The sequence below is a fragment of the Mytilus galloprovincialis genome, chromosome 10, assembly GCF_965363235.1.
Source record: "Mytilus galloprovincialis chromosome 10, xbMytGall1.hap1.1, whole genome shotgun sequence".
NCBI classification, from domain to species: Eukaryota; Metazoa; Mollusca; class Bivalvia; order Mytilida; family Mytilidae; genus Mytilus; species Mytilus galloprovincialis.
This window is the reverse complement of record NC_134847.1, coordinates 36,977,030-36,987,509: the sequence shown is the minus strand read 5'-3', so window position 1 is coordinate 36,987,509 and position 10,480 is coordinate 36,977,030. Positions and strand designations below refer to the sequence as shown.

The 10,480-nt window shown below is 33.2% G+C and overlaps 1 long non-coding RNA gene across 1 annotated transcript; it reads right to left on the bottom strand.

The window, feature by feature from the left end:
- Nucleotides 1–7,212: 7,212 nt before the first annotated feature.
- On the bottom strand, nt 7,213–10,284 carry LOC143047484 (uncharacterized). Its single transcript, XR_012969575.1, has 4 exons — nt 10,111–10,284; nt 9,095–9,302; nt 8,564–8,741; nt 7,213–7,355 (listed from the first exon to the last, which is right to left on the bottom strand). It is a non-coding gene; the product is annotated as an uncharacterized LOC143047484 (long non-coding RNA).
- Nucleotides 10,285–10,480: the final 196 nt, after the last annotated feature.

Genomic DNA, 10,480 nt, shown 5'->3' with positions numbered 1-10,480 from the left:
AGAATGTATATCTGGCTTTGTTTGTTCTGACTCTTTTACTGGCAACTGTTCCATTGGTGTTACTTAGCTTGCTTCAAAGATATATAAAGTCTTCAATCTCTTCCAAACTTGTTACTGCTCTTCAATAATTGTATCCGTATTTGCTGTATTTTTGTTGATCAAAGTTTATTAGTATAATAGAGAAATTGTAACAATTATCAGCCGAACAGGATCTACATTAATGTCAAGTAAGAGTAATTGTCCTTAAATTACAGCTTGTACCTATTTTATGTGTTTTTTTGGGTTAAAATTATTGAAAAATAGAGAGAAATGGTAAAACCATAAATCATCATTAGGACATTTTCTACAAAATGTAATTTGGACGAAACCATTAGTCGATTGTTATTGCAACCGACTTATGATTTGCATTGAGTTTTATTTTACCACAGGAAACCAAAGCCTTTAGTTTTCTGTTACAGTCGAAATTCCCCACAGTGCTATTTAACCTTTTTGTAAATCTTATCTTGAATTTGTAAAATTATACTCGTCATGAATATGCATCAAATAAATGCCACTACAAATAAGCGAACAACAACAATCAGTATTCAAGTTCTATGTCTCTGTAATAGTCAGCTAGATTACGTATAGATTTTATAAGTTGACAGCGAGATTGTAAGTATACATGAAAGAAATATCTCGCCTGATTTTGTAGAACAGAATAATTAGATCAGTTAATAAAATACAATATAAAAAATAAAGAAGAATAAGCGATAAACAAAATAAGTTCCCCTATTCAATATTTTATTAATTTTGACAGTTTACATGCGGAAACATTTTTTTACGACGATTGCGGTGATAATGCTGCACTTATTATTCTTACCAGTTCTTAAACGTCAATATGTTTCTACAAAGATACACTATTTCAGTTATAAAATTTTATTTATATTTATCGCTTTTCGCCACACAAAAATCCTTTACAAGCTCTGCCGTAAAGCATCCGATCATTTTAATACCTTCCAAAATCCCTTGTAAAATCCCCCTACAATAGAAATGCACACATGACTTGATAAAGATTATTTAAAGTATCCTCAAACACATCTGGTATCCTGATAACAGAGAAAACAACTTCTCATCTAAGATATAACCTAGTCCATATTTTGCAATATGAAAGACTTAAAGTAATTTGAATTCAAATTATATTCAAAACTAAATTGCACAATGTCATGATGTACGAATGCATCTGTGAAAATGTGATTGGAATTTGGACCAATCCGAATATTCCTTAATGTGGCGTTCACACTGCCGATTATTGCTCCTGTTTGGGATCAGATAACGCTAAGACACGAACAGTTAAAAAGTCGGATAACTGTCCTCCTTGATAATGGTATGTCCTAACATTGTCTAACGAAGTCGTGTAGTTCATAACATATTCCTACGGATCGGGAATGGTCCGGAGAGGTCGTCCAAGCACTGCGATAGTTGGGTGCATCGCGTAACATTTGGGGAAACTCAGCCGATTTGGTTTAGTTATATTACAGTCGTGACTAAATCGCGACAGATTCTGATATATCGGATTAAAATCGTTACAATATTCTGTGTTTTCTTGGCGTTGTCCTCTGGAACATGCATGATCTGGAGAAATGTTTCATGTTTTTTTTGTCGATTGAGTTCAGATTGCATCCAGATCTTGCCGAATGCGAAACTGTTCCGAAATAGTCCCGTGTTAATACGAAATTCGGCAATGACTTCCGACAATTACGGAACACAATACGACTGAGTCCAGACATATCCGTGTGCAATGCGGTACAGCAGACTGTTTTATAGGATTGCGTTCCGACAGTAAATGATCATACCAAATATGGCGAACGGTTTCTACCGGATATCTTCTGTCAGCGTCGGTTCACTTTCTGGTCACTGTCCGATCTCTGTCGGATTATACACGAAAAAATAGTCGTTTTGTACCCTGCGAAAAATATAAATCAGATTAGAACGGATTGAGAACGGCATATTCGTGAAATGTGGTAGAGAACGGCTGAATTTGGACACTTCCTGAATAACATCTGATAGTTGTCTTGATTCAATAAATGTTTTACAAATTTGAATTAAGTTTGAATTTTCAGCTACGATTCACAGGATATATAAGAGAAAATTTACGTAAAAGTAGAATTAATATTAATTCCAAAGGTATGTTTTTAACATTCATCTTCTTTCATTTTAATTAAAAGGAAAACTAAAATTCTAAATTGTTGCACCCTATTATATTTACCATGATCCAACTCTCCCGCTACATGGTACAGCATGCCTATGACCCAATAGTTTTTTGTAGTTATAATTATGTTGACTGTGTAGTGCGTATTTGGTGAAAGTCTTCTTTTAAAAGTGCCGACAAGGGAAAGAGTGAAATTTCCTGGTAATGACCGCGGCTTGGGAGACAAATCAAAGTTTAGAATAGTGAGGACCCGTGTGTTTGGTTCGGCTGAAAAAGAGTTAATTTCTTATCAAAAGTAGTACTAAAATTGTCTGCAAATAATGTCTCGTATTCTTTTCGTTTAGTATAATGCACCCTGAACAGTTAATCCAACAGCTCCCAACCGCCCAGCATGTCCGAGGACTATTTCAGATATGCACAGATCTTTCTGTAAACAGAAATTCAAAAGATTTTTAGCACAAGTTGCGGAAAAACCTCATGAATACGTATATCATACACATATTCACAGTACTATTTAGGATTTACAACTAAATTACGAGCCGTGGCGTGAATGTTATTGCGACGCAAACATAACACTTCCCTGCCCTGAAAATTAGTTAGCATCTTAAGGATGTTCTTAGGTGAAAAAAATCAAGAAATTAAAATTGACAGTATAAGTCGAAAGAGCATAGTTATGGAACAAATTAAGCTAAAAATATTGATAGGTCATGGAGCTCCTTTTTGAGATTTTTGTGTTTTACAATTTTGCGGGACATTTGTTTTTAAATTTTTTATGCGTTTCCATTCGTTTCCTTAAACCAGTTAAATGATTTGTTGCATTAAATTTGTTCATTAAGAATATATTTTTACTATTTACCTTTAAGAGCACGTTTGTTTACATCCTTCCATCACGGTTTTCCTCACACGTGCGATGTGCAGTAGTGGAAGTTACAACGAGAGGTTTCGTAGTTGAGGGCAAGAAAATATCGGCGAATTTGCGTCTAGGAATTCATTAATTCAATAGCTGTACATTTATGAAGATTTATAAAGATTGCGACAATGTAAAGGATTTTCTTTAAGAAAAAAAAAGATAACGCTTACTTCTTTTAGCTGACAACTTAGCATTTAAGTGTATAACACATTTTTTTAAACTTTAAATTTCATATGTTCATATGGCTTTAATTATGTGGAAAATAAAAGGACATGGGATGGTGTAATTTTAATCAAGATCATTGTCCTATATTAGTAATATATAAAGCTGAATTCTTTGATTCGCCGTTTTAACGGCATGCCGTTTTACAAATTGGACATCGTTATTTAGTAGTATAGGTTATAAAAAAATAGCACTGAATTCCCCAAATGCCATACATTGTCTTTTAAATTTTGCTATAATAAAGGTTTTGAAACAACACTACTCCGATAAAGCGAGCAATGTTTCAGTTTTAGAGCACAAAGTAATCGTATAATACGTTTGTAATCGACAACCACATGATATTTTCTCAGCAACAATACACTATTTATAGGTTTGCATCTGAGACAGCAACTACATCCAACATCAAATAATGATTGATAACATTAGAAAAAATGATAATCTAACAACCATGTTTTTTTTTGCAGAAAAAAGTGAATTAAAGGTAGAATTAATTTCAATTTAAGATTAAATCCTATCGATAAGTTATAGATATTTTTGAATAAAAAATTCTTTGTTTGTTATTTCTGATTTCAATATCTCAAATTTTTTTTGACAAACAAACTAGCTTGAACATTTTAAAAACTCGAAAATTATTCTGTGAAACCCTATGTCACCCCTACAATTGCTCTGTCAGTGAATTGTGTACTTCTTTGACGTAAGTCGATTTATAAGTAAACTACGAACATGTTTATTCTTACATTATATAAAACCTCTGTCCAAATTTCATAATATGCTTTGAATAGTTGACAAAGTTAAGTCAATACATTGATATTTCCAAAATCGTTCAATGTTTTTTTTCTTCATTTATGAAAGCGTTTACGTATACATACAACAGTCTGCCCATTTCCATGTATGTGCTGCAAAGGCAGATGTAAACAAAGACAACACTACAGGAAACAAGTGCATCCTGTTTGTCTGGACACACCGACAATAAGACTTATATTAATATCTTATCTTGGAGGTTCTGATCTTTTCAGTCAAGTTCGTTATATTGATATGCACTTAATGCTTCATCTAAGGCCACAAAATATTCTGTTTATATTTGGTATTTCAAAATGAAATGATTATTACAATGGATATCAGTTTGCATACGCCCATAATCATGCTGACTTATAGCCTAAAGTTTTGATGTTGTTTTGTTATTTCTACATTTGAAGTTAAATTTGAAGCATTCGTCCCTCTTAATATAATTATAGCATGCAAACCCAAACTTACGCCAATTTAACAAATGATAAATGGAATTAAATTTTTACACGTAGGACTGCTTCTTTGAACATGTTCGACACTGAAATAATGGAAAAAACTGCTTATTTCTGCAGATAATTCAAACCTACTTTGTTGACCTCACAAGGTAGCCATTTAAATCACTTTGCAAGTTTTGAGACAAAAAATGGAGCGGTAACAAATAAAATAAAAACATCATCAAAACAAAGATTTGTATTATTTTCGATTTGACCACGGTTATGCCTGTTACACAAAAAGACCTTCCCAACTTTAATTCTCCAACACCACAACAGAGTGAAACGAACAAAATTCTTTATGAGCAACAGCATGTTATCTAAATGGAAATCTACAAAATAGTTACTCTATCTAATAAGATATATACAAAATGTCAATACAAGAATGAGGAATAGCATAAGTCTACTCCTTAACAGAGTTAATGCTTTTGAACGACAATTTGCAGATATATTAGATAGAAACTGTAGGCGAAAAAACATGACCAGCAGACATATATCTACAAACAAGTCAAAATAATGAGTCGAATCCCAGAGGTGTTGTTGTCCCTGATTGGAAACTTTAAGCCATATTTTTAAGTTGAGAGAAATTAAAATATACAAAAAAGAATGTATAGTGCTTAAATAAGTCACCATAGTATGACATGCTCCATTGGCTTCCTATAAGAGGCATTGGCTTTAAACGACGATTTTTACTTACCCATCTTTGTTTATGTGTCGATACTTTGGTAAATAGACAATTTGTACAATAGATCAAATGTTTGAAATCGTCATTCGATTCGTGATTTAAATTATGTGTTTGTAATAGACACATTCAAGAAGAGCAAGACTGTAAATAGCAAACATGACAAGCAGGACAACATCATAAACAAGAGGCTCTCAAGAGCCTGAATCGCTCACCTGTTATTTGTTTTGCTTAAATCTTTCATCAATGATTAATTTGCTTTTCAGTATAATTTGATGCGTGGCTTGAAAATGCCATTTAAATGTTCATTGTATATGTCATATTTTCTTCAAAAGCAAATAAATGCATTTCACCCATATGTTCCATTTTAGCCATAGTGTCTATGTTTCTTGACGTACAAAGAAACAACATACAAAATTTATACTAGATTCAATTGAGAGGATTGATGCAAACATAAACAACTTGTGTAAAATTATCCTTAAAGGGCAATTACTCCTTTTAAGGGGTCAATTGGCAACTTTTGTCATATAAACTTTTTTTGTAGATCTATGTTTGCAGAACCCTTGCTGTTTACAGTTTATCTTTATCTTCAATAACATTCAAGATAATAACCCAAAGCTGCAAAATTTTCTTGAAACAACCAATACAGTGGCAGCAACCCAACAATGGGTTGTTCGTTTTATCTGAAAATTTCAGGGCTGATAGATCTTGACCTTTTAAACATTTTTACCCTCTTAGATTTGCTCTGAATGCTTTAGTTTCTGCCAATAAACTGCATTTGACCCCTTTTTTTCTATTTTTAGCCATGGCGGACATGTTTGTTAATGGGTCAAAATTTGGGATACAATTTATAAACTAGATACCCTAAGGAACATTAAGTTAAAGTTTGAAGGTTTTGGCCCAGTAGTTTCAGAGGAGAAGATTTTTTTTAATGGTTTACGACGACAGACATACGACGACAGACGACGACGACGACGGATGTCACGTGATGGCATAAGCTCACATGGGGCCCGAAGGGAAAAAGGTCGACATTGTCAAACTAGTTATTGCTCTTCAATGCTTATTTTATCAATATTTGTAGTCTTGATTATCCAGATGCTCAATATGCATATGTATGTACGTACTAGATAATGTTCGTAGTGAGAACGACAACTCTGGTGCAAAGAGACTACCATATTTGCTGTTTGCTGTGGTTGAAAGTATATTAGTAAAGAGAACCTGTAACAATTATAAGTCAAACAGGACCTACCCAAATGTCAAGCAGGAGAAATGGTCATTAAATGACAAGTTGTACCTATTTTTGTGAGTTTTTTGTTGAAATTATAGAAGATAGAGAGAAATGGTAAAATCATAAATTCATCACCAGGACATTTTCCACAAAAAATAAAATGGACGCAATCCTCATTTGACTTGGATTGCACTGACTAATGATTTTCATTAGGGTTTCTTTAACTGGAGGAAACTACCGAAATTCGTCTTCTTGCATTGTATTGGAATTTTTGTAAGTATGCAAGTTGAACCATACAGATCTTAAATACTATAGTTTCATGTGACAGTCGAAATTCCAACCACTGCTATTAAATCCTGTCGTATTTTTTACCCATCCTACCTTGAACTTATTGTAAACCTATTCTCTTCATGAATATGCACGAAATAATTGCCACAACAAATAATCAAACAACAGTAACTCTACCAATCTTAAAATCCCATTTCTTTGTAATTTTCAGTTAGATAATATGTATAAGAAAGTTTATAACAAGACAAGACTAATCCGTATTTTTGTTATTTATTTTGCAGTCGGTCTACCAGCGGAAAATCCTATTCATTTTTTTTCATGACGGTTGATCATGCTCTGATTGGTGATATTAACTGTTTGTTACCAGATGTTAAGAACGTAGACATTTTTGGATTTCATTGTACAACGACCACAGTATTTCAGTCATAAAATTTTATTTATATTTATCGTTTTCCGCCACACAAAAATCCGGAACAAGGTGTAGAAATCGACAGCTCTGCAGTAAAGCATCCGATCATATTACCGCTTTCCAAAACTTCGACTCGAGCCCTGAAATCACCCTACAACAAAAATACAAGCACGCTCTTGAAAAGAATTATTCATAGTATTCGGATAACAATAATACAATGGCCGAGTCCATATTTTGCAATATGAAAGCCCTAAAACTACTTAAGTTCAAATTATAATCAAAGAATAAATTAAACACACTGCACAATGGCATGATGTAGGATTTTTTTAAATCAATTTAAATCAGTAGTTTAGGGGAATTTGTGGATACAAAAAGCATAAACAACTCTTAGATATCAAAAAGACCATGTTTTGTTATGGAAATCCTAACAATTTTTGTGTCATTTTGGAACAAGCACTGCTAAAGTCAAACAAGAAAAGTGAGGGCGTGTTTCAGTTGAATATTTCGTCTTGAAAACGTATAAAGCAAAAATATTTGATACATAATCTCGCTCAGATTCTGTAGTTTTTATATATGTAGGGCAACAGATTGATTTTTAACATAAAAATTTCACATTCCCGAATCATTGAAAGATATGGATCAAATGAAATACCTTTCTTATGAGTCTCAACAGCAGAGTAGGTGTGTTCGAATAACAAATTTTTACTGAAAGTATTTGACAACAAACTTTTCAACTGGATCTTAAAAATGCAAAACTTCATTTCTTTTGTGTGTGATATTTAGGGTTTATAGTCTTCAACCTCTGAAAATTTTAAATCTGTCCTTCAACGAAATCTATATTTTTTTCTGAACTTCGAAAATTCCATTTGACAACCGATCAGACAAAGGTCTTATAGTTGACTGAATGCAAAAGAGTACATTAAATGATGACCAATAGCTAGCATATATTCTTTTAAAATACAAGTGCCATATAAAGATCGTAATGGTGATACGTGGATCAATTTATCGGTTTTCAAAAGCTTATTTTGCAGCACGCCACCCCAACAATGGGTTTCACTTTTACGATTGTAAAAATTAATCGGCGTAATTCGGAGATAATTTTGACAAAGTAGAATCTTGATTGAATACCTTTTGAAGACTTCAAACCTCCCCTAACATGATACAGTGGTGTTAAAAGACACCTCTGTCGCTCATAAAGACTTAATATATTCTAATCTAACATCGTTTTTAAAGTATACTTCAATGCTACTTGTATGTGTTCTCTTTATTTGAGTTACAACCTTGAAGATAACTTCAGAACAATGAGAAGTACCAACATACCGTATAACAAGGAATGCTTTTAATATAATATAAACTTACCGTAGCCAAGAAACCCCACTGGGATGGAATCGTTTTCACTGTTACGACTGCGCTCTGGACATCCAATTTGACAGGGTCAAAAGGGCATGTACATGTTAGACCATTATCAATAAATGACTGTGGACATGTGTTGTTGTGCGAAAACTGTTGTAAAAATTCACATGGGTCGTCGTACAAACTGAAAAATAAAATGACTCCAGTCATTGACTTTCCATAGTAACGGTATAATCTTCCAAGTATGGTAGGATGTGAGTAAAATTTTATTGCAAACTTAAGAGTCAGAACAGAACAATTTCTGGTATACCAATATATGTATTATTAAAAGGGTTTAATTCACCATATCCATAAAATAAATGACTTCAAGAGATTGAGTCTTCAAAAGATTAAAATTGTGGGGTAAAATTAGTATTTATATTAAATTCAAAGGTACATATTTACTCAGCATATTTAACATTAATATCTTCCCAAGTTAGATGACAGAAAAAAATCTTAATAAAAAATACACTAGATTGTTCTATCTTTGATAATTACCAAGTTCCGACTTTCTTGCTACACGGAACAGCATGCCAATGGCCCAACAGTTTTTTGTCCATGGTAACATTGAGTTTGTAGTGAGTGTTTACTGGCAGTCTTCTTGAAAGTGTGCCGACAAGGGAAACTGTAACATTTCCTGGTAATTTCACTGGCTTGGGACTCAAATCAAAGTTTGTCAAAGTGACGACACGTGTGCTTGCAACAGCTGAAATAAAATTCGTTTCATATTTCAGTGTTATAGACTCCTACAATAACTTGGTACTATTGTTTATATTATATTCGTCAAATCCGTTTAGTATAAAGCATTCTTAACAGTAAATCCAACATCTCTCCACCGTCCAGGACTATTTCAACTATGCACAGATCCTAAGGTTAAAAGAAAGTCCAAAGATTTTTATCACGTGTCGCGGGAAAAACTTCAGGAAAATATATGACATGTCGGAATGGTGGTGGTGGTGAATTATCTGTCTCCGAGAACACCACCAACCAATTAACCATAGCTCAAGTATTGGTGTAATTTAAATGTTAAAGTGTGTCTGTCAATTTTCTCTTTATGAATATTGTGCAAAAACTAAGGGTACAATTACTTTAAGCAAATTTTAATGATGACATTTTTACTTACTTACATGACCTAGTCCTCTTCATTTCTTGTTGAACATATGGCTGTCAAAGTAGACGACCTTTTGTTTATGTTCATGTTTTTTGTTATTTATGCTTCAAATCGTTTGATACTTTGGCGATTTTCAAAATCATTACTAAGAGCGAACCTGATGAATGTTTCCGCCTTTCCTCCCCAAAAAACAAAAACACGTGCTGTGCACATGGAAATGATATTTGTTTTGATACGACTTTTATCGCATTTATATTTTCAAACTGCAGTTGTTTTAACAGTTCGCACATATTAAACATGTTCTGTCAATACATTGATAACATAAAAATAATAGCAACGTGTTTTTTGAAAGAAATTGTTAGCCTAATTTATTTCACTTTTTTAAGCGTTTAAGTATACATACAGCAGTCTGTCCATTTAAATGTGTGTGCTGCAAAGCCACATGCAATCAAAGCGAGAAACAAAACTGCTGAAAACGACTCCATCATGTTCTACTGTGTGTGGACACGTCGATAATAGGACTTATATCTATAGATCTTATCTTTAAGGTTCTGAACTTTTCGGTCACGTTCGTTATATTGATAAGCACTTTAGGTTTTCATCTAGGCCAAACCAATTTTTCTTTATATATTTGGTATTTAGAGATTTATTTGATTGTTACAATGATAATCAGTTCGCTCACGCCTATATCATGCCGATTTATAGCCATCCGTTTTTGTTCTGTAGCTATTTCTACACCCAATCGTACTTTTCAAGCATCCATCTCTCTTAAT